Raw genomic sequence first — 25,400 nt, forward strand, 5'->3', positions numbered from 1 at the left:
AATAGTAGAACTTGAAACAACAGAGTTAGCCATGGGTGTTAGTGCAAGACCGCTTGGCTTTTTTTTGGCTTTGGGTGCGGCTAATCATGCAGGCCATATAGAGCTGCCACCATTCGGTGTTGTATCAGGTATTAAACTAATAAGAACAGTACTACCAAAATACAGCCAATGGAGGGCCTTATGAAGACTGAGCCAAGGTTGGATTGTAGTATTTGGTTAGGCTAATCATGATGGCCATGTAGACCACCACCGAGAGTCCTGGAAGTAACATGGATGATGAGATGAAAGTGCTAAGAATAGTACTACTTGAAACAACAGAGTTAGCCATGGGTGTTAATCCAAGACCGCTTGGATTTATTTTTGTTTTGGGTGCGGCTAATCATGCAGGCCATATAGAGCTGCCACCATTCGGTGTTGTATCAGCTATAAAAATAATAAAAACTGTACTATCAAAATACAGCCAATGAAGGGCCTATGAAGACTGAGCAAAGGTTGGATTGTAGTATTTTGTTCGGCTAATCATGATGGCCATGTAGACCACCTGTAACAGGGATAAAAGTGCTAAGAATAGTACTAATTGAAACAACCGAGTTAGCCATGGGTGTTAGTCTAAGACCACTCAGCTTTTTTGTGGGTTTGGGTGCAGCTAATCATGAAGGCCAGATAGACCTGCCACCATTTGGTGTTGTAACAGGTATTAAACTGCAAAAAACAGTACTACTTAACACAACCTACTTACCATGGGTCACAGAGCATATGTTTGGTTATTATATTTTGTAAGGGTAATCATGCAGGCCATATAGACCTCCACCGATAGGGCGAGTATGAGTAACAGATATTAAAATGCTAAGGACATTACTAATTAACACAACATAGTTACCATGGGTCGCAGACCAAGAGCAGATGTCTTATTATTATATTTTGTTTTTTGTATCATCCAGGCCGTATAGACCTCACCAAACAGGGGGAGTTACAGAGATTAAAGTGCTAAGAATGTTAGTACTTAAAACACAACCTAGTTAAAATGGGTACCAGACCGCATGTCTTATTATTATATTATTTCAGGGTAATCAGGCAGGCTATATAGACCACCCCCGATAGGGGGGGGACAGGGATTAGAGTGCTAAGAAAAGTACTAATTAACACAAGCTAGTTATCATGGGTCCAACACTGTGTGTCTTGATGTTATACTTTGTCAGGGTAATCATGCAGGCCATATAGACGTCCCTTGATAGGGGGAGTAACAGGGATTACAGTTATAAGAATAGTACTACTTAAACACAACCTAATTACCATGGGTCCAAGACCAGATGTTCTATTATTATATTTTGTCAGGCTAATCATGCAGGCCATATAGAGCTCCAACAAAAGGGGGGGGGGTAAGAGGGATTCAAGTGATAAGAAAAGTTTTACTTAACACAACAAAATTACCATGGGTCCCAGACCGCGTGTCTTGTTGTTATACTTTGTCAGGGTAATCATAACCGCCATATAGACCTCCACCAATAGGGGGAGTTACAGGGCTGAAAGTGCGAAGAATAGTACTACTTAACACAACCTAGTTGGGTCCAAGAACGCATGTTTAATTATTAGACTTTATCAGGGTAATTATATATCTAACAAATCTATCTATTTCTCTTCTATCGATTCTATCTAACTATCAATCTATGTATATCTATCTATCCTATCTATCAATCTATCTTCTGTCCGGGATGTTTTGAGACAGCCACTTGTGTTTCTGACAAATTTGAAGTAGGAGGACAGAACAATCATCTTCTTCCATCTCCCGGTTCCACAAATGAAGGCCATATAGACCTCATCTGATAGGGGGAGTAACAGGTTGTAGTAAAATGTTAAGAATAGTACTACTTAACACACCACGGGTCACAGACCGCATGTCTTATTGTTATACTCTGTCAGGGAAATTATGTATATTTCAAATCCATTTATTTATATATCAAATCGATCGAACTATCAAACGTATCGATCAAATGTAGATTGCATCTATTGATCGATGTAATTCGTATCTATAAAATGTATATTACATATTTTGGTTAATGTCATTCGTATCTATAAAATGTATATTGCATCTTTGATTCGATAACATTCTTATCTATCAAATGTATATTGCATTTATTGATCTATGTAATTCGTATCGATCAAATGTATATTGCATCTATTGAGCTATGTACAGTGTATCGATCATATGTATATTGCATCAATTGAGCTATGTTATCTATGTATCTATCTATCTATCTATCTATCTATCTATCTATCTATCTATCTATCTATCAAATCTATCTATCTCGTGGTTGTGCAAGTGGACTGTTTGCGGTTGATTGCGGTGCGTAACACTCGGAGTTTGCTCTGTCACTGTGATGCGGCCGTAACCCTTACACTACCTGGTAGATACGACATCATAACTGATGTTTTAAAGCACGTTATTGCAAACAATTTGGGAATGTTAGTTGATTTAGGCCCATTATGGGTTAAAAGCAGACTCTGCATAAACTATGTAATTTTCCATGGGAGTTTTGCCAGGGATCCCCCTCCATCATGCGACAGTCCAGGTGTTAGTACCCTTGAAACAACTTTTCCATCACTATTGTGGCCAGAAAGAGTCCTTGTAGGTTTTAAAGTTCGCCTGCCTATTGAATTCAATGGCGGTTCGCGAGTTCGCGAACAATACCGGAAGTTCGCGTCCGCCGTTCGCGAACTGAAAATTTTAGGTTTGCGACATCACTAGTGTTTAACCCTCAAACTGCCTGATAACAAGTTGCCAAACTCTGCATTATTGACCACGCTTGTGCTTAACCCTCAAACTGCGTGATAATCTGTTGCCAAACTCTGCATTATTGACCATGCTTGTGCTTAACCCTCAAACTGCCTGATTACCTGTTGCCAAACTCTGCATTATTGACCACGCTTGTGCTTAACCCTCAAACTGCCTGATTGCCTGTTGCCAAACTCTGCATTACTGACTACGCTGTATTTAACCCTCAAACTGCCTGATAACAAGTTGCCAAACTCTGCATTACTGACTACGCTGTGTTTAAACCTCAAACAGCCTGATAACAAGTTGCCAAACTCTGCATTATTGATCACGCTTGTGCTTAACCCTCAAACTGCGTGATAATCTGTTGCCATACTCTGCATTACTGACTACGCTGTGCTTAACCCTCAAACTGCCTGATTACCTGTTGCCAAACTCTGCATTACTGACTATGCTGTGTTTAACCCTCAAACTGCCTGATAACAAGTTGCCAAACTCTGCATTAATGACTACGCTGTGTTTAACCCTCAAACTGCCTGATAACAAGTTGACAAACTCTGCATTATTGATCACGCTTGTGCTTAACCCTCAAACTGCCTTATTACTTGTTGCCAGACTCTGCATTACTGACTACGCTGTGCTTTACCCTCAAAAAGCCTGATTTCAAGTTACCTACTCCTGCATTATTAACTGTTTATTGTTTAACCGTCCTTCTGTCTGAGAATAAGTTGTCTTACTCTGCAACTCTGGTACTGTGGAGGACTATTCCTGAACTGCCTGATTATAGTTCCCTATTCTGAAGTTTATCCTGCTGCTATCAAGATTTCCATTACTCTTTCCAGAGGACCAACACTGCTCCATATCATAAGTACCTTGTCTTATAAAAGTTGTCGTGGGGTCACGTCCTGGATTAAACTCAGAGTGCAAGGGTGTTGTTTTAGTTTGCCCTAGCATTTGGGTCTTCTTCTGGACTTTACCTAACCTGACAAAACCTTTCTTAGACAAGATGGATGCCTAAGACAAAATGGCAACTAGAACAAGATGGCATCGGTAAGGCTAACAAATCCTAACACTATCTTATTACAAAAAATAAAAAAGGCTAAATTATAAAAAAATAACAAACACTAAATTATGAAAAATAAAAAATGAAATTATCAAAAATAATTACACCTAATCTAATAGCCCTATAAAAAAGGCCCCCAAAATAAAAATGGGTATTAGAATAGGAATAATTATTATTTTTGATAATTCGATTTTTATTATGTGTAATGTTTTTATTTTGTTTTGGGGTGGGTTTTTATTTTTAGATTAGGGGTTGGGCATTTCATTAAAGAGCTGAATGCCCTTTTAAGGGCAATGTCCATACAAATGCCCTTTTCAGGGCAATGGGCAGATTAGGTTTAACTTTATTTTTATTTTGTAAGTTTGGGGCGTGTGGGTTTGTATACTGTTAGGGGGTGATTGTTTTGTTTTGTAGAAAAAGAGCTGTTCAACTTTAGGGCAATGCCCTACAAAAGGCCCTTTTAAGGACCCACAAAAGGCCCTTTTAAGGGCCCTTGATAATGTATTATAGATTGGGCTTTTTTATTTTGGGGTGTTTTTTTTTTTAAACAGGGTATTAGAATAGGAATCATTTTTATTGTTTTGGATAATTTTGTTTGTTATTCTTTGTAATGGTAGTTTTTTTTTTTTTTGTAATTTTAGTATTTTTTATTTTTTGTAATGTTAGTTTTTAGTGTAAGGCAGCTTAGGTTTTATTTCACAGGTAAGTCTGTATTTATTTTAACTAGTTAAAATAAATACAAACTTACCTGTAAAATAAAAATAAAATGTAAGCTATCTACAATATAACTATTAGTTATATTGTAGCTAGCTTAGGTTTTATTTCACAGGTAAGTATGTATTTATTTTTAAATAGGTATTATTTAGTTAAAGGGACATGAAGCCCAACAATTTTCTTTCATGATTCAGATAGAGAATACAATTTTAAACAATTTTATAATGTACTTATCTAATCTGTTTTATTATCTTGGTATCATTTGTTGAAGGAGCAGCAATGCACTACTGGTTTCTAACTGAATAAATGGGTGAGCCAATGACAATCAGTTTATATATGCAGCCACCAATCAACAGCTAAGACCTAGGTTCTCTGCTGCACATGAACTTGCCTAGAAAAACATTTCAGCAAAGGATAACTAGAAAAAGAAGCAAATTAAATAATAGAAGTAAATTGGAAAGTTGTTTGAAATTGTATTCTCTTTATGAATCATGAAAGACATTTTTTTGGTTTCATGTCCCTTTAATAACTGTAACTTTAATTTAGCTCTGTTTTAATTATGTTAAAGTTAGGGGGTGTTAGGGTTAGGGTTACGTTAAGGTTAGGTTTAGAATTAGGTTTAGGGGTTAATCGTTTAATTTAGGTTTTTGCGATGTGGGGGGCTGGTGGTTTAGGGGTTAATAAGTTTATTTAGTGATAGTGATGTGGGAGGCCAGAGGTTTAGGGGTTAATAACTTTATTTAGTGGCGACGATGTCAGGGAGTGGCGGAATAGGGATTAATAGATTTATTATAGTGTGGGCAATGTTGGGGTGCAGGTGAGTAGGGGTTAACTTTAGTATAGTGGCTGCGATATCGGGAGCGACAGATTAGGGGTTAATAGCTTTATTTAGGTGGTGGCAATATCGGGAGTGGCAGATTAGGGGTTAATAACATTAAGTAGGTGTCAGCGATGTCGGGGGCAGCAGATTAGGAGTGTTTAGACTTAGGGTTTATGTTAGGGTGTTAGGTTTAAACGTATCTTTTTTTTCCCCATAGAAATCAATGGGGCTGCATTACGTTTTTTTTTTTTTTACGACGCCTTCTCCCCATTGATGTCTATGGGGAAAGCGTGCACGAGCACGTCAAAACAGGGCTTGTATTTTGTGTGGTATGGAGCTCAACGCAACCATATCACACGCACAAGCCGGCTGTTTCAAAACTTTTAATGGCTGCGCTATAGGGGTTGAAATAACGCAACTTTTGTTGTGTTCGTTAAATTCCATATAGCACGCATAACTTGTAATCTACCTGAGTATAAATAAGAATTTAAGATCAAAAAAAGTGCTGTAGTATTAAATAGTATCGCTGTACTATTACTTGCATAGAATCCTTTGCAGGGGTTAAAGGATTACTTTCTGTTATAATTTTTAAGCTAAACAACTAACATATTAAAGTTAATAAACATTAATTAAAACCTACTGACCTATATTTTCTCCAAAACAAAGTTTCATAACGTTCTAAAAGTTATATCTTTTATTCGCCGATGATGTCACGTTATCCGGCCCACTATTTTCAGCACTGAGTGTTCAAAATACTTAAACCAATAACTTTGTGTTTAAAGCGCAATTTTGAAACCTAGGTATTGTAAACGGATTGGTACAGAGCAAAGGATACCCACGGAGTGGGTTTGGAAAAAAAAAAAAATTTGCAGACAAGATTTCTGATATATGGTAGAGATATGTTAATGAAATGCTATTGATAAAAAGCGTATTTGGGGTAGTTAGTTAGTAACAGGCATAGAACATATTTACTTACAGTGGCCCTTTAAGCAATAGTGTAATAAGTAAATGTTCTAGCACATTGGACAATTATTTGCTGTTCTATTAGGACCCTTTATAACATGCAAAACAATTCTCTATGTATTTTTTCATAAAATCATTTTATCAGTTAACAAAATTTCACATATTCATTTAGACAAGAAACAGAATTGCATGAAAACGGAGCCCTTCAACATTGTATTGACTATATGCTTGATAAAGTGAAAAACAACATCCGCATAATAGCACAGACTGCATAATAGAATAGCATTGATTATCTATTGATGTGCTTGAAATGACCTCGACTGTGAAATTGTATCAAAGTTGTGATAAAGGGCAAGTACCAGACTTCCTATTTACGATACATTTTTATCAGTTAAAATATATGTATACATATCACAGTTTTGATTTTAATGCCGTTTCCTTTACACATGAAAGAAAAGATCTAACTTAAATGTGATCCCTCACATAGGATGTTGTTTAGTTAAAGTGAAGTCTAATTCCCAATTGATCACTACTGACATTATGGAGATAGGCACCTCCTTCAAATTAACACTAAAGAATTTAGATTTGGCTAATCTCAATTGCTTGTGTTAATTTGAAATGCAAATCGTTCAATCATTCAGCTGTTAAGTGTTATTGCATGCAATTTTTCACCCAGTTTACCTACTTCCTCATTCCATTTGGCAACTGCCCGTTTTACATGTTTTAAATGTGTTTCACAACTTGAAAAATCAATTGTAAAGGGTGACTTGAACCTTATCATCTAGGAGAGGCTGTCAAAAAGCAGACCAATTAACAGCCGCATACGACAAGCCAAAATCTGTTAGGCCTAGATTTAGAGTTCGGCGGTAGCCGTCAAAACCAGCGTTAGAGGCTCCTAACGCTGGTTTTGGCCGCCCGCTGGTATTTGGAGTCAGTGATTAAAGGGTCTAACGCTCACTTTACAGCCGCGACTTTTCCATACCGCAGATCCCCCTACGCCATTTGCGTAGCCTATCTTTTCAATGGGATCTTTCTAACGCCGGTATTTAGAGTCGTTTCTGCAGTGAGCGCTAGAGCTCTAACGACAAGATTCCAGCCGCCTGAAAAAAGCAGGAGTTAAGAGCTTTCTGGCTAACGCCGGTTTATAAAGCTCTTAACTACTGTGCCCTAAAGTACACTAACACCCATAAACTACCTATGTACCCCTAAACCGAGGTCCCCCCACATCGCCGCCACTCAATTAAAAATTTTAACCCCTAATCTGCCGACCGCCACCTACGTTATACTTATGTACCCCTAATCTGCTGCCCCTAACCCCGCCGACCCCTATATTATATTTATTAACCCCTAACTTGCCCCCCACAACGTCGCCGCAAGCTACTTAAAATAATTAACCCCTAATCTTCCGACCGCAAATCGCCGCCACCTACGTTATCCCTATGTACCCCTAATCTGCTGCCCCTAACAACGCCGACCCCTATATTATATTTATTAACCCCTAATCTGCCCCCCACAACGTCGCCGACACCTACCTACACTTATTAACCCCTAATCTGCCGAGCGGACCTGAGCGCTACTATAATAAAGTTATTAACCCCTAATCCGCCTCACTAACCCTATCATAAATAGTATTAACCCCTAATCTGCCCTCCCTAACATCGCCGACACCTACCTTCAATTATTAACCCCTAATCTGCCGACCGGAGCTCAGCGCTATTCTAATAAATGTATTAACCCCTAAAGCTAAGTCTAACCCTAACACTAACACCCCCCTAAGTTAAATATAATTTTTATCTAACGAAATAAATTAACTCTTATTAAATAAATGATTCCTATTTAAAGCTAAATACTTACCTGTAAAATAAATCCTAATATAGCTACAATATAAATTACATTTATATTATAGCTATTTTAGGATTAATATTTATTTTACAGGTAACTTTGTATTTATTTTAACCAGGTACAATAGCTATTAAATAGTTAAGAACTATTTAATAGTTACCTAGTTAAAATAATTACAAATTTACCTGTAAAATAAATCCTAACCTAAGATATAATTAAACCTAACACTACCCTATCAATAAAATAATTAAATAAACTACCTACAATTACCTACAATTAACCTAACACTACACTATCAATAAATTAATTAAACACAATTGCTACAAATAAATACAATTAAATAAACTATCTAAAGTACAAAAAATAAAAAAGAACTAAGTTACAGAAAATAAAAAAATATTTACAAACATAAGAAAAATATTACAACAATTTTAAACTAATTACACCTACTCTAAGCCCCCTAATAAAATAACAAAGACCCCCAAAATAAAAAATTCCCTACCCTATTCTAAAATACAAAAATTACAAGCTCTTTTACCTTACCAGCCCTGAACAGGGCCCTTTGCGGGGCATGCCCCAAGAATTTCAGCTCTTTTGCCTGTAAAAAAAACCATACAATACCCCCCCCCCAACATTACAACCCACCACCCACATACCCCTAATCTAACCCAAACCCCCTTAAATAAACCTAACACTAAGCCCCTGAAGATCTTCCTACCTTGTCTTCACCATCCAGGTATCACCGATCCGTCCTGGCTCCAAGATCTTCATCCAACCCAAGCGGGGGTTGGCGATCCATAATCCGGTGCTCCAAAGTCTTCCTCCTATCCGGCAAGAAGAGGACATCCGGACCGGCAAACATCTTCTCCAAGCGGCATCTTCTATGTTCTTCCATCCGATGACGACCGGCTCCATCTTGAAGACCTCCAGCGCGGATCCATCCTCTTCTTCCGACGACTAGACGACGAATGACGGTTCCTTTAAGGGACGTCATCCAAGATGGCGTCCCTCGAATTCCGATTGGCTGATAGGATTCTATCAGCCAATCGGAATTAAGGTAGGAATTTTCTGATTGGCTGATGGAATCAGCCAATCAGAATCAAGTTCAATCCGATTGGCTGATCCAATCAGCCAATCAGATTGAGCTCGCATTCTATTGGCTGTTCCGATCAGCCAATAGAATGCGAGCTCAATCTGATTGGCTGATTGGATCAGCCAATCGGATTGAACTTGATTCTGATTGGCTGATTCCATCAGCCAATCAGAAAATTCCCACCTTAATTCCGATTGGCTGATAGAATCCTATCAGCCAATCGGAATTCGAGGGACGCCATCTTGGATGACGTCCCTTAAAGGAACCATCATTCGTCGTCTAGTCGTCGGAAGAAGAGGATGGATCCGCGCTGGAGGTCTTCAAGATGGAGCCGGTCGTCATCGGATGGAAGAACATAGAAGATGCCGCTTGGAGAAGATGTTTGCCGGTCCGGATGTCCTCTTCTTGCCGGATAGGAGGAAGACTTTGGAGCACCGGATTATGGATCGCCAACCCCCGCTTGGGTTGGATGAAGATCTTGGAGCCAGGACGGATCGGTGATACCTGGATGGTGAAGACAAGGTAGGAAGATCTTCAGGGGCTTAGTGTTAGGTTTATTTAAGGGGGTTTGGGTTAGATTAGGGGTATGTGGGTGGTGGGTTGTAATGTTGGGGGGGGGGTATTGTATGTTTTTTTTTACAGGCAAAAGAGCTGAAATTCTTGGGGCATGCCCCGCAAAGGGCCCTGTTCAGGGCTGGTAAGGTAAAAGAGCTTGTAATTTTTGTATTTTAGAATAGGGTAGGGAATTTTTTATTTTGGGGGTCTTTGTTATTTTATTAGGGGGCTTAGAGTAGGTGTAATTAGTTTAAAATTGTTGTAATATTTTTCTTATGTTTGTAAATATTTTTTTATTTTCTGTAACTTAGTTCTTTTTTATTTTTTGTACTTTAGATAGTTTATTTAATTGTATTTATTTGTAGCAATTGTGTTTAATTAATTTATTGATAGTGTAGTGTTAGGTTAATTGTAGGTAATTGTAGGTAGTTTATTTAATTATTTTATTGATAGGGTAGTGTTAGGTTTAATTATATCTTAGGTTAGGATTTATTTTACAGGTAAATTTGTAATTATTTTAACTAGGTAACTATTAAATAGTTCTTAACTATTTAATAGCTATTGTACCTGGTTAAAATAAATACAAAGTTACCTGTAAAATAAATATTAATCCTAAAATAGCTATAATATAAATGTAATTTATATTGTAGCTATATTAGGATTTATTTTACAGGTAAGTATTTAGCTTTAAATAGGAATCATTTATTTAATAAGAGTTAATTTATTTCGTTAGATAAAAATTATATTTAACTTAGGGGGGTGTTAGTGTTAGGGTTAGACTTAGCTTTAGGGGTTAATACATTTATTAGAATAGCGGTGAGCTCCGCTCGGCAGATTAGGGGTTAATAAGTGTAGGTAGGTGTCGGCGACGTTGTGGGGGCAGATTAGGGGTTAATAAATATAACATAGGGGTCGGCGATGTTAGGGGCAGAAGATTAGGGGTACATAGGGATAACGTAGGTGGCGGCGATTTGCGGTCGGAAGATTAGGGGTTAATTATTTTAAGTAGCTTGCGGCGACGTTGTGGGGGGCAGATTAGGGGTTAATAAATATAACATAGGGGTCGGCGATGTTAGGGCAGCAGATTAGGGGTACATAGGGATAACGTAGGTGGCGGCGGTTTACGGAGCGGCAGATTAGGGGTTAAAAGTGTAATGCAGGGGTCAGCGATAGCAGGGGCGGCAGATTAGCGGTTAATAAGTGTAAGGCTAGGGGTGTTTAGACTCGGGGTACATGTTAGAGTGTTAGGTGCAGACGTAGGAAGTGTTTCCCCATAGGAAACAATGGGGCTGCGTTAGGAGCTGAACGCTGCTTTTTTGCAGGTGTTAGGTTTTTTTTCAGCTCAAACAGCCCCATTGTTTCCTATGGGAGAATCGTGCACGAGCACGTTTTTGAGGCCGGCCGCGTCCGTAAGCAACTCTGGTATCGAGAGTTGCATTTGCGGTAAAAATGCTCTACGCTCCTTTTTTGGAGCCTAACGCAGCATTTGTTTGAACTCTCGATACCAGAGTTAAATTTATGGTGCGGCCAGAAAAAAACCCGCGGAGCGTTAACAGCCCTTTTACCGCCAAACTCCAAATCTAGCCGTTAATGAGCTCAGTGTAAAACTGTGAGAATGACTGTTTCCAGCTCCCATAGACTAATTGGGGGATGAAAACAGTTATCAGCTTCCATAGTTTAGTAAACACATAGTAAAAGAATTTATTTAAAATTAAAATGCTTTACCACAATAGATGTCTCTTAAAAATGCTTTTACAAACCTTTTTTTGCTATAAAAACAAAAGCTCCCACAATCTTACTGTTTATCCTTGTCACAAGCTGTTCACAGCTCCACCTTCTCCTATTATATCAGCTTGATTAATTGTAATTGTATCAAACTAATCAGAACCAAAGCAGTGTCATTAATAGCACTGTTGATAATGATGCTGAAGAAATCAAGCTCCTTTATATTAACTATGCAATGCAGTAGGCGATGAACTGCACATAATACGAACTACAAACTAATCAGCACTTGTTTGAGAGTTGTTGTTTTTTTTTAAAAAAAACCCAAGCCCTTCATTAACCAACTGTGAGAATCTTTATGTCCCTTAAAAAAAAAAATATTAATGGCAAAACAAACATTGTCCTGAAAAGAAAAGGCCCATATGAATAGAATTGAAGAAGGGCACCTGTGACCCCACTTCCCCCAGGAGTGGATTGTTCCAAGAGGGGAGTGGCTGACTGGGGTTGATAAGACCCTTGACAGGAAGTGAGGTTACAGGTGTCCCTACAGGAGCAGCATGGTAGGAGGTGTGTTCCGCCCTCCCTCCCTAGATATTTAAGTTGAGCCCAGAGGTCGGCACGAGGTTGAGCCCAGAGGTCGGCATGAGGAGGTCCGGAAGGGAGAGAAGCCATCCAGGAGGCCCGCAGGAGCAGATGACGAGGTCGGAAGGCAGCAGAAGTCGACGGACGGGAGCGGTGGCCGAGGCACGGCCTAGGATGGCACTGGTGTCTGACGTCACGGAGGTACGTCAGCGTGTGGTGCCGGGCACAACGAGAGGACGCGGGAGAGCGGGGAGAACCGGGAGGAGTGCCACGGAGGCAGGTAAGGCAGCTGAGCAATCGAATGTCTGGGGGCATCCCTGCTGAGCTATCGAAGAGGATTGGTGATGGGGTGAAGGGGGGTGGCCAGAAATAAGGCCGATGGAGGAACAGAGGGTATACGGCGACAGATTGGGAGCTGAGGGCGGCCAGAAGTAAGGCCGGGGGAAGGCAGAAAGGGGGGAACATAAGGAGGGGAGACAGGGAGCGGAGGATGGCCAGAAATAAGGCCGAGTGTCTAAAAAGGAGGGAATAATGTTATAAGATGGGAAAAGGGGGGGCGGCCAGAAAGAAGGCCTAAGGGACAAAAAGGGGGCAAAAAGGGGGTTGCTTAGCAAGGGAAGGCCGGAGATAAGGCCAGCGAGTAGTCACAGGTTTGGGGGCCGGTAAAAAGGCCAAGAGGGGTGAGGGGAGGGAGAGGGCTAGTGTGTGGAGGCGGGGATATGGCCTGGGAGTTGTAGACAGTGTGTGGCGGCCGGGTGGTAGGCCGCAGGGTAAAAGGGAGGCCTGGGGGCCTAGTGTGTGTTGGCTGGGGGTCAGGTTGGCCACAAAAAAAAAAGGAGAGGGAAAAAGGGTGAGGGGGATAGTGGCGGGGGGGGGGGTACAGGCAAAAAAAAAAGAAGGGCAGATGTAGGCTGGCAGAGGTTGATGGGATGTTAGCCTTGGGGGGGGAGTATATAAAAAAAAATGTAGCAGGAGGATAATGCCCCGCGGAGGGAAGGAAGCCGGTGGGTGTTTGGGGCAGCAGGCACCTGGTGGCCGAGATGAGGGGGGCTACAGTTTAAAAAAACAAACAAAACAAAAAACTAGAAGCAGAGGGGGGATAAAAGGGGGGGGTGGAGTTGATGAGGAAGGGTTTTTTTCCCAGTCAGAATAGGTTTAACATTTTATACTGTGTTTCAGGGTTGGCTAGGGAAGAACGTAGGGGCGTGGAGGCTCCAAATGCCAGTGGAAGGTAGATCCTAGCACAGCAGGAGCGGCATATGAAGCCGCCGCTTGAGTTTAATGCCAGCGGCGACTTTGTAGATGAAGAGGAGGATCCTCTTGAAGGAACATCAGCAGGACCAAGGACGGCTGCCAGGTAGGAGATCTGTCCGCCTTGGCGCAGATCTTACAGTTATTGGGGGATAGTTATCAACGTGTCTACTTTACCTGCCTTCGCCAGCCCAATACGCCCTCCTAAGCTCGCCTACCTTTGCCGCCGCGGACCTGAAAAAATTTGCCTAAGTTATCAATAAATCTGTCAAAAAGCCGCGCACCAAGTACGGGGCGATGAGCAGCGGCCTGTGAGAGTTATCACTCATCCGATCTCGCTGCTCTTCGGCTTTTTTACAGCTTTATTGCTAGCCTGTCACTAAGCACCCACACTAACTACACTGTTCTACCCCCTATACCAGCACCCCCGGAGCCCCCTGCAACTCAATAAAGTTACTAACCCCTAAACCGTCGCTCCTAGACCCCGCCGCAACTCTTATAAATGTATTAACCCCTAAACCGCCGCTGCTAGACCTCGCCGCAAATATAATAAATGTATTAACCCCTAAACCGCCGCTCCCGGACACCGCCGCAACCTACATTATACCTAGTAACCCCTATCCTGCCCCCCCTATACCGCCGCCCTCTATAATAAAGTTATTAACCCCTATCCTGCTGATCCCGCACCTCGCCGCAACTAAATAAATAGTTTAACCCCTAAACCGCCACTCCCGGACCCTGCCGCAACCTATATTAAATTTATTAACCCCTAATCTGCCCCCCCCCCCTACACCGTCACCACCTATAATAAATTTATTAACCCCTATCCTGCCCCCCACTACACCGCCGCCACTGTAATAAATTTATTAACCCCTAAACCTAAGTCTAACACTAACCCTAACACCCCACTAACTTAAATATTAATTAAATAAATCTAAATAATATTTCTATTATTAACTAAATTAATCCTATTTAAAACTAAATACTTACCTTTAAAATAAACCCTAATATAGCTACAATATAAATAATAATTATATTGTAGCTATCTTAGGATTTTTTTTTATTTATAGGTAACTTTCAATTTATTTTAACTAGGTACAATAGCTATTAAATAGTTATTAACTATTTAATAGCTACCTAGCTAAAATAAAGAGAAATTTACCTGTAAAATAAAAACTAACCTAAGTTACAATTACACCTAACACTACACTATACTTAAATAAATTAATCCTATTTAAAACTAAATACTTACCTGTAAAATAAACCCTAAGATAGCTACAATAAACCCTAAGATAGCTACAATAAACCCTAAGATAGCTACAATGTAATTAAACATTGTAGCTATTTTAGGATTTATATTTATTTTACAGGTAAATTTGTATTTATTTTAGCTAGTTAGAATAGTTATTAAATAGTTATTAACTATTTAATAACTACCTAGCTAAAAGAAATACAAAATTACCTGTAAAATAAATCCTAACCTAAGTTACAATTAAACCTAACACTACACTATCATTAAATAAATTAAATAAATTAAATACAAATAACTACAATTAAATACAATTACATAAACTAACTAAAGTACAAAAAATAAAAAAGCTAAGTTACAAAAAATAAAAAAATAGGTTACAAACATTTTAAAATATTACAACAATTTTAAGCTAATTACACCTAATCTAAGCCCCCTAATAAAATAACAAAGCCCCCCAAAATAAAAAAATTCCCTACCCTATTCTACATTAAAAAAGTTCAAAGCTCTTTTACCTTACCAGCCCTTAAAAGGGCCTTTTGTGGGGCATGCCCCAAAGAAAACTGCTCTTTTGCCTGTAAAAGAAAAATACAACCCCCCCAACATTAAAACCCACCACCCACATACCCCTAATCTAACCCAAACCCCCCTTAAAATAACCTAACACTAATCCCCTGAAGATCATCCTACCTTGAGTCGTCTTCACTCAGCCGAGCCACCGATGGAACTGAAGAGGAGATCCGGAGCGGCAGAAGTGATCCTCCAAGGGACGCTGAAGAAGTCTTTCATCCGATGAAGTGATCCTCCAGGCGGCGCTGAAGAAGTCTTCCATCCGGGCGATGTCATCTTCCAAGCGGCGCTGAAGAAGTCTTCTATCCGGGCGATGTAATCTTCCAAGTGGGGTCTTCATCCCGCCAACACGGAACATCCTTCTTTCCCGACGGACTACCGACGAATGAAGGCTCCTTTAAGGGACGTCATCCAAAATGGCGTCCCTTCAATTCCGATTGGCTGATAGGATTCTATTAGCCAATCGGAATTAAGGTAGGAGAAATCTGATTGGCTGATTGAATCAGCCAATCAGATTGAGCTCGCATTCTATTGGTTGATCGGATCAGCCAATAGAATGCGAGCTCAATCTGATTGGCTGATTGGATCAGCCAATCGGATTGAACTTCAATCTGATTGGCTGATTCAATCAGCCAATCAGATTTTTCCTACCTTAATTCCAATTGGCTGATAGAATCCTATCATCCAATCGGAATTGAAGGGACGCCATCTTGGATGACGTCCCTTAAAGGAGCCTTCATTCGTCGGTAGTCCGTCGGGAAAGAAGGATGTTCCGCGTTGGCGGGATGAACATGGATCCTGAAGAAAGAAGATTGAAGACCCCGCTTGGAAGATGACATCGCCCGGATAGAAGACTTCTTCAGCGCCGTTTGGAAGATGACATCGCACGGATGGAAGACTTCTTCAGCGCCGCTTGGAGGATCACTTCATCATGGTTAGGGGGGGTGTTAGGGTTAGTGTTAGACTTAGGTTTAGGGGTTAATAAATTTATTACAGTGGCGGCGGTGTAGGGGGGGCAGGATAGGGGTTAATAAATGTATTATAGGTGTAGGGGGGGCAGATTAGGGGTTAATAAATTTAATATAGGTTGTGGCGGGGTCCGGGAGCGGCGGTTTAGCGGTTAAACTATTTATTTAGTTGGGGCGAGGTCCGGGATCGGCAGGATAGGGGTTAATAACTTTATTATAGAAGGCGGCGGTATAGGGGGGGCAGGATAGGGGTTACTAGGTATAATGTAGGTTGCGGCAGTGTCCAGGAGCGGCGGTTTAGGGGTTAATACATTTATAAGAGTTGCGGCGGGGTCAGGGAGCGGCGGTTTAGGGGTTAATATGTATAGAGTAGCTTGTGGTGGGCTCCGGGAGCGGCGGTTTAGGGGGTAATAACTTTATTTAGTTGCGGCGGTGTGGGGGGGCAGATTAGGGGTGTTTAGACTCGGGGTACATGTTAGGGTGTTAGGTGTAGACATCTCCCATAGGAATCAATGGGATGTCTGGCAGCAGCGAACATGAACTTTCGCTATGGTCAGACTCCCATTGATTCCTATGGGATCCGACGCCTCCAGGGTGGCGGTTTGAAAACCAGGTACGCTGGGCCGGAAAAGTGCCGAGCGTACCTGCTAGTTTTTTGATAACTAGCAAAAGTAGTCAGATTGTGCCACACTTGTGTGCGGAACATCTGGAGTGACGTAAGAATTGATCTGTGTCGGACTGAGTCCGGCGGATCGAAGCTTACGTCACAAAATTCTACTTTTGCCGGTCTCTAGCCTTTGATAACTAAGGCGAATCAGCCTCGCCACAAATACGCTGCAGAATTCCAGCGTATTTGAGGTTGACGGCTTGATAACTAGGCCCCATTGTCTCCTCAACGGAGTGGAGGGGGGCAGGTGACAGGGTAAAAGGGTGTGCTTCCATTCAGACAACCAGGGTGTGGTATGAGCAATCAACCGTTTGACGGCGAATTCACCGGCAGTGATAAGGCTCCTGAGAGTGTTTGTATTGGAGTGTTTGAGGTGCAACATCTCTTTCAGGGCAGTGCATGTCCCGGGGCGTTTGAATGTTGTTGCTGATGCTTTGTCATGATTTCAGTGGGACTGGTTCCGAGAAGTGGCCCGGAGGCGGAGCGGGAAGGAATCACATGTCCCGAGGAGTTGTGGCAACTGGGTTGCCAGGAGTGTTGAGCTTGGTAAGAGGGGCGTTGGCACCTAACAAATGGATGGCCTATGCCTGAGTGTGGAAGATGTGGCAGTGGAGGCTGGAGGATGAGCATCTGCATGAGAGTAGGAGTAGTTGCTTAAAGGTTTTGCTGGACTGGGTAGGCTCATGGGAGAGGGAAGGGCTGTCGCCCTCTGAGGTGCGGAAGAGGATGGCAGCAATGGCATTTCTTTTACAGCTGATGGGTAAAGAGGATATGACGAAAGTTTTTGTGGTCCGGATGGCTGTCCGGGGTATGTGCAGGGGGGTTTTCGAATGGACGGGCGTAGACCAGTTACATTTGCAATTCTGCAGGGGCTGGTTGAGAGGCTAAGTAGGGTGTGTTCTTCAAGGTAGGAGGGACTGTTGTTTAAAACGGTTTTTGTATTGGCCTTCTTCGGGGCATTTAGGGTGTCTGAATTGGTGGGTAAGAACCGGTGGGATGTGAGTGGAATGGGGAAGCAGTATGTGGTGTTGGGGGATGGAGTGGTAGAGTTGTGAGTGAGGAGTTCTAAGACGGACCAGGAGGGTAAGGGAGCTGAGGGAGATTGGGGGTGAATGTTGCCCAGTGGGAACGATGAGAGAGCACCTTGGGGTAGCCTGGCATGGGGCAGGCCCGTTGCTAGTTCATGAGGACGAGTTGTCATTGTCGCAGTTTCAGTTTGTAGCTATCATGCGGAAGGTATTGGGGTTAATGGGAATGGGGTGCCCTGAGTTCGGGTCACATTCATTTAGGATAGGGGCGGCAACGGAGGCTGAGAACTTGGGGTTAGAGGCGGCAGTTATTAGGAGGCTCGGAAGGTGGAGATCTGAGAGATTCAGTTTGTACGTGAGGCCGGGTTTGGTGTTGTGAGGTGAGATGCTGACATAATTTTAATTTATTTGGTAGATCCAGGGAGGTGTTGGATTGTAGGACACTCCTACGTGTTTTGGGCAAGGAATGCGGCAGCGGTGAAGCAAGATGGGATCCAGCTGTTTTTTTTTGGAGGGACCGTTTAGTCCTGAGATGGTTTGGGATATGGGGAATGAAATGGGGACAGGTAGTGGGTACGGTGGTTGACTACACAAGGCTTTTCTCCCCTCTGAATGTGTTAGTTTTGCATGCAGGGGGACATGATTTAGGGTTTATGCCGCAGAGGGAGTTAATTGAGGACATTAAGAGAGGTTTGGATAGGCTAGTACAGTTGTTTCCGGGGGTGGTGTTGGTTTGGTCTGAGATTGAGAGTAGGGTAATATGGAGATCTGCGTGGGATATTAAAAAGTTGGAGGCTTCTAGACGGAAGGTCAATAGAACAATAACTGGGTATGTAAGGAGGTTAGGGGGGGTTGGCTTACGCCATGTAGAATTCGAAGGAGAGTAAGGTAGATGTTTTTACCTGAAAGATGGTGTGCACCTCAACGAAGTGGGGTAGCACTTGTTTAATTTCACGCTTTGGGAGTGGATTGAAAAGGCCTTAGCTTCAGGTAGCGGTACTCGCTAGGGAGCGAGTTGTGGCGGAGGTGCTTGCTATGTCCTATTGAGGCTTACGCCTAATGGAGTATGGCTGGTATTTATGGAGGTGTAAGCAAAGGAAAGTGAGGGTACCCCCCACCCTGGAAGGGGTGGGGGCTTATAGTAAAGTAAGAGCAAGCACTGAGGTGTGTTAATGATGTTGTAAAAAGTTAAGTTAAACAATGTTCATTTATTTTGGTTTGTTCTAATAAATAAGCTGCGGCCTTTTCTCTCCCAATCCGGTGTTGTGTATTTATTGGGTAAGGAACGAGTAATTGGAAATGTGGGGTCAAGTGATTCTACTGCATGAAATTACTGGTTCCCAAATCTGTTTTTTTTTATTGCAGAAGCAGTAAAAGAAGATAAGACTAGATGCCAGATATGGAATGCTGAATACAGACTTTGCTGTACTCCAAAGATTCAAATGATCAAGTCTTTATTTTATTATTCTTATTAAAATAAGTGGCAGTTAAAAAATTAACTTATGGGATTCTGAGAGTAAATATAATGTGATCTACCTTCCGGATTAGGCCAGCAGTTGATAGAAAAAAATATTAATGATCATGAAAATGAATTTTGTTATGGTATTTAAAAATTTAACTTTTTTTGTATCTATTTGTTTACATTACCAATCTGGTGTTGAAATTGTGGCATCAGGGTTAGTGTCTACCATTATAAACACACAAATACATTAAACTGATGATGGATATTACTATGCAAAGACACTTTCACTGGAGTTACGTCTCATGAACATTACGAACCAAAGTGTCTTGTGTGTGTGTGAGAATGGTGATGAATGAGTTAACTTTTTGTGTATTAAATGTGTAGCAGAACCCCATATCGTTTAGGATGGTTATCTGTGTAAAATTCAGTTAGTACTTCTCTTATCAGTATAAATGGGGGAAACAGACACCCTTGCCTTAGTTAGCCACAACATGTCAGTTGTACAAAAGACAAATATATGGTATGAACTGATCAGGCCTTAGATGATAGATATCCACTAATGCTTATTGGTTTGTAACTTATAAGTGTATATGACAGAAATTGTATTCTGTAACAACCCTGTTATGGTATCTCCCGGTGCAGTATTAATAAACTATATTATTCACCTTACACCCTCCTGATTCTTTCCAAGGTTACATGAAAGACCCACACTGACATGAAGATTTTTTCCCCAGACATATAGTCTTTCTTCTTGGAACAAAGAGGTATTCTAATAGAAAAACTACCGTACAAAGCAGAAGAAAAAACAACTCCACTGCCTCTGGATCTGATTTAAAAAAAAAATAAGGTGATTTTAATGACTACAATAGCACCCATAGGCAGCATATAAAGCCATGAGAAGTGGAAGCCATTACATGAAGCCAAGGCTGCATAATATTCAACAGTCCACCATCTGGTGAAGTCCTTGCAAAGAGCAAGATGAACCAAACCCCCACACAACAATTAATCAATTGCATGACCAGAGTATCTGAATGGAGCAAGAGATGCTTCTATATGATTTACAAAATCTTGTCAAATTTTAGCTTAATTGCGCCCTTGAATTTTTACCTTGTCATACATTTTAGTTTTCAATTCAATGCAAACCAAATGGTTAAGGTTATAATGTTCAAACACTATTCAGTATAACTGTGTTAGAAATATTAGTTAGCATCAACAAGAGCTGGTATTTTTGTTTAAAATCAAACTATGACCTAGATCCCGATTGGATAGAACTGCCATATGAAAACATTGTGCGGCATCTCTGGTAATTTTTGCATCTTTTCAAAGATGCCCAATTCATAAGAAGAGCCACAGAAAAAAAACATGATTTGGTTAACCACATATTAGACCATTTGTCTAAAAAAAATCCAAAAATGTATTTCTTATGTTCTATATAAATATTTGAAATGAGAATGTTAAGGTGAACATTTCTTCTTAGATACAGATGTTATATCTGATACTTTGGGACCGATTTATTAAGCTCCATATAGAGCTTGATGCCCCTGTTTCTGTGCGAGCCTTCAGGCTCGCCGGAAACAGAAGTTATGAAGCAGCTGTCTAAAGTCCACTCCTCCATAACTTGTCCGCCTGCTCTGAGGCCTCAGACAGAAATCAACCTGATCAAATACGATCGGGTTGATTAACATCCCTGCTAGCGGCCAGACATGTCCGCTTGCACTATGATAAATCTACCCCTTGGTCTTTTGGCTGTGATGGTCTGACTCTTGCTTTATCTTGCTTCTCTCACTGCTTGATGCCTGTAAGCTGTTTTTTTTTTCAATGCATCAAAACAACTTAGTAGCAAACAGCTGAGTCCCCAAAGGATCTTTTTTTTTATCTCTGACCTGTTTGGCCTTATTGATCAAACATTACAGTAGTAAGAATAAGAGAGTATATTATCAGCAGTTGAACTCTAAATTAACCCATGACATATGAATGTGTGTTAAACATCATTCTGACTTGCATTATTGCATTTGAATAATGGCATTAGTGTCAGGAAACATTTTTCTCTAAAGAATTAATACTTTTCTTTATAGTACAATGCCTTATTTGCTCTGTCAATAAATGCATTTTTTTGCAATTCTCTTTATATTAGACAATCTGTATCATTAAAAATATAAATTATCAGGAGTTTTTCAACAGTTTATTACTTTCATATATAAGTAAGCCTTTAATAACATATTTAATGTTAGCTTACAATTAAATTATCTAAGTCACAAGAACATTGTTTTTTCACTCCAATGTTCCCTGCAAACTTTAGCCGAGATCTAATCTAAGTTGCTATAATGGAGTCAGTACACACACACATATGCATGCACTCATATGTACATACAAACACGCACACACATGCAAACACACACCTGCACACCCATGCACACACCCACATACATACATACAAACAAACACACAAACATGCACACTCAGACACACACATACATACACACACACAAACTTATGCACTACACACACACACAACATACACACACATATGTAACAAACACAAAGAAAAGCACTCAACCAGGGAGCAATCAAAACCCCAACAGCTTATACTATAGCTAATCACCAGCCCACAAGAAGCCTCTTTTTACCCAAAATGTACATTTAACAGAGCAGAACTTTCATGTAGTATATCAGGCTGGTCTTACCAGGGCAAATGTAAGGTGAAGGAAAACATTTTTAATTCACAGTTATGTTCTGCTTTAATTGCGGTTGATAAACAATTGTAGTAGAAAGACAATAATAATTACAGTGCACAATTGCACTTCCTATCATAGGATCATATTTGTAAATTGAGTTGGAGAAAAGGCAAGGGAAAGATGGCACGTCCAATGAGGGGTGCAAGAAGGAAAGAAGGTACAAGACAAAGGGATATGGAGAGAGAACAGGGTGAGGTACATCTTGATGATAGGATTTAAACACACAGTAAACACCTTGAAATTTTTAATGTAAACTGTTTAGTTATGAATAATGAAACCACTTTCCAAGATATTTGCATTATTTATTTTTCCCCATTTCAATTTAATTTATCTAAGAAAATGGAACAATTTCTAATTATAAGAAATTGGAATGCACCCTGCTGACTTTTCAAGCATATCTCTGCTACATATCTGTCCCTTATTGGCTTTATTATATAACAACTGCAAAAAATGTTTACTTTATACTAACTTTATGACTGTGACTAGCCTTGTTGTTTGTAGACTGAAGCCCAAATTTGCTCCGCTAAGTAAGGCAAATGATAGATGGAGTTTGGCTATTTAAAAATATATGCAGTAAAAGGATGCCAATTTGTTTTTAAAATGTTAATGCTTGGCTGATATGTTAATCTATAGCAGCAAAACAGAAATATCTTGTAGTTGGGCTTACTGTCCCTTTTAAGGGAGAGCATGAATATGTATGGGGAGGATACAGAGATGTGAAAACAGGATAATAAGTGTAAAGACAACATGTGGGAAGAAGACAGCTTTGAATAAGGAGAAGAGATGGAGAAGTAAAAGAAAGACAAGGAGATGTGGAGGATACACAAGGGATATAAGAGTAGAAGACAGGGAAAGGTGAGGGGAGGAAAGATCACAATAAAGATGTGCAAAGGAAGAGAACCGGTAGAAGTTAGATAAAGACAGTAAGAGGTGTCTATAACTGTGAAGAGGAAGATGTGAAAGCAGAAAGGACAATGGCTATGTGTCTCCCATATGAAATAATAGGGATCGCAGCTTCAGTAAATGTCTGCCCACATCGCCACTCATCTGTTATATTGATGGGGGGCTGTTGTTTTTTTGTTTTTTTTTCAAAGCTTTATTAAGGTATATCAAAGTATACAAACTTGGTGGTAGAAACCGACTATTTCTCAAAAGTTATACAAAAAGTAATAAATTCAAGTCTACATCATTAACTGGTGCAAATCACCCACCAAACCCACCTCATCTCAGTTCTCTCATTTTACTGATATTCATTTGCTGTCTGTATCTGTAAAAGGCTAATCCGGCCACTCTTGGACCAGTAGATGATTGATCATGGTTCCGAATCGGGCAGGTGGTGGTAGGGTAAGTAGAGTGTTGAACATACAGTTTGATTGCATAATAATAATTAGCTTGTGCAGAGCAAGTCCGGCCCCCAGCTGCCGGTCCATGCCGAGACATAACCGACCATTGGTGCAAAACCTTTCCAGTCCACACAATCAATTCTATATAAATATAAAAACTTAAGCCTAGATTTGGAGTTTGGCGGTAGCCGTGAAAACCAGCGTTAGAGGCTCCTAACGCTGGTTTTAGGCTACTTCCGGTATTTGGAGTCATTCAAAAAAGGGTCCATCGCTCACTTTTCAGCCGCGACTTTTCCATACCGCAGATCCCCTTACGTCAATTGCGTATCCTATCTTTTCAATGGGATCTTTCTAACTCCGGTATTTAGAGTCGTGTCTGAAGTGAGCGTTAGAAATTTAACGACAAAACTCAAGCCGCAGAAAAAAGTCAGTAGTTAAGAGCTTTCGGTTCATAAAGCTCTTAACTACTGTGCCCTAAAGTACACTAACACCCATAAACTACCTATGTACCCCTAAACCGAGGCCCCCCCACATCGCCGACACTCGATTACATTTTTTTAACCCCTAATCTGCCAACCGCCACCTACGTTATACTTATGTACCCCTAATCTGCTGCCCCTAACACCGCCGACCCCTATATTATATTTATTAACCCCTAACCTGCCCCCCACAACGTCGCAGCCAGCTACCTACAATAATTAACCCCTAATCTGCCGACCGCAAAGAGCCACCACCTACATTATAGCTATGTACCCCTAATCTGCTGCCCCTAACACCGCCGACCCCTATATTATATTTATTAACCCTTAATCTGCCCCCCTCAACGTCGCCTCAACCTGCCTACACTTATTAACCCCTAATCTGCCGAGCGGACCGCACCGCTACTATAATAAAGTTATTAACCCCTAATCCGCCTCACTAACCCTATAATAAATAGTATTAACCCCTAATCTGCCCTCCCTAAAATCGCCAACACCTAACTTCAATTATTAACCCCTAATCTGCCGACTGGAGCTCACCGCTATTCTAATAAATGTATTAACCCTTAAAGCTAAGTCTAACCCTAACACTAACACCCCCCTAAATTAAATATAATTTTAATCTAACGAAATTAATTAACTCTTCTTAAATAAATTATTCCTATTTAAAGCTAAATACTTACCTGTAAAATAAATCCTAATATAGCTACAATATAAATTATAATGATATTATAGCTATTTTAGGATTAATATTTATTTTACAGGTAACTTTGTATTTATTTTAACCAGGTACAATAGCTATTAAATAGTTAATAACTATTTAATAGCTAAAATAGTTAAAATAATTACAAATTTACCTGTAAAATAAATCCTAACCTAAGTTACAATTAAACCTAACACTACACTATCAATAAATTAATTAAATAACATACCTACAATTACCTACAATTAAACCTAACACTACACTATCAATACATTAATTAAATACAATATCTACAAATAAATACAATGAAATAAAACTAACTAAAGTACAAAAAATAAAAAAGAACTAAGTTACAAAAAATAAAAAAATATTTACAAACATTAGAAATATATTACAACAATTTTAAACTAATTACACCTACTCTAAGCCCCCTAATAAAATAACAAAGCCCCCCAAAATAAAAAAATGCCCTACCCTATTCTAAATTACTAAAGTTCAAAGCTCTTTTACCTTACCAGCCCTGAACAGGGCCCTTTGCAGGGCATGCCCCAAGAAGTTTAGCTCTTTTGCCTGTAAAAAAAAACATGCAATACCCCCCCCAACATTACAACCCACCACCCACATACCCCTAATCTAACCCAAACCCCCCTTAAATAAACCTAACACTAAGCCCCTGAAGATCTCCCTACCTTGAGTTGTCTTCACCCAGCCGAGCCAAATTCTTCATCCAAGCGGAGCAAGAAGAGGTCCTCCATCCGGTAGAAGTCTTCATCCAAGCGGGGCAGAAGAGGTCTTCCATCCGATTGAAGTCTTCATCC

Source organism: Bombina bombina, chromosome 2 (assembly GCF_027579735.1).
Source record: "Bombina bombina isolate aBomBom1 chromosome 2, aBomBom1.pri, whole genome shotgun sequence".
Taxonomy (NCBI): Eukaryota; Metazoa; Chordata; class Amphibia; order Anura; family Bombinatoridae; genus Bombina; species Bombina bombina.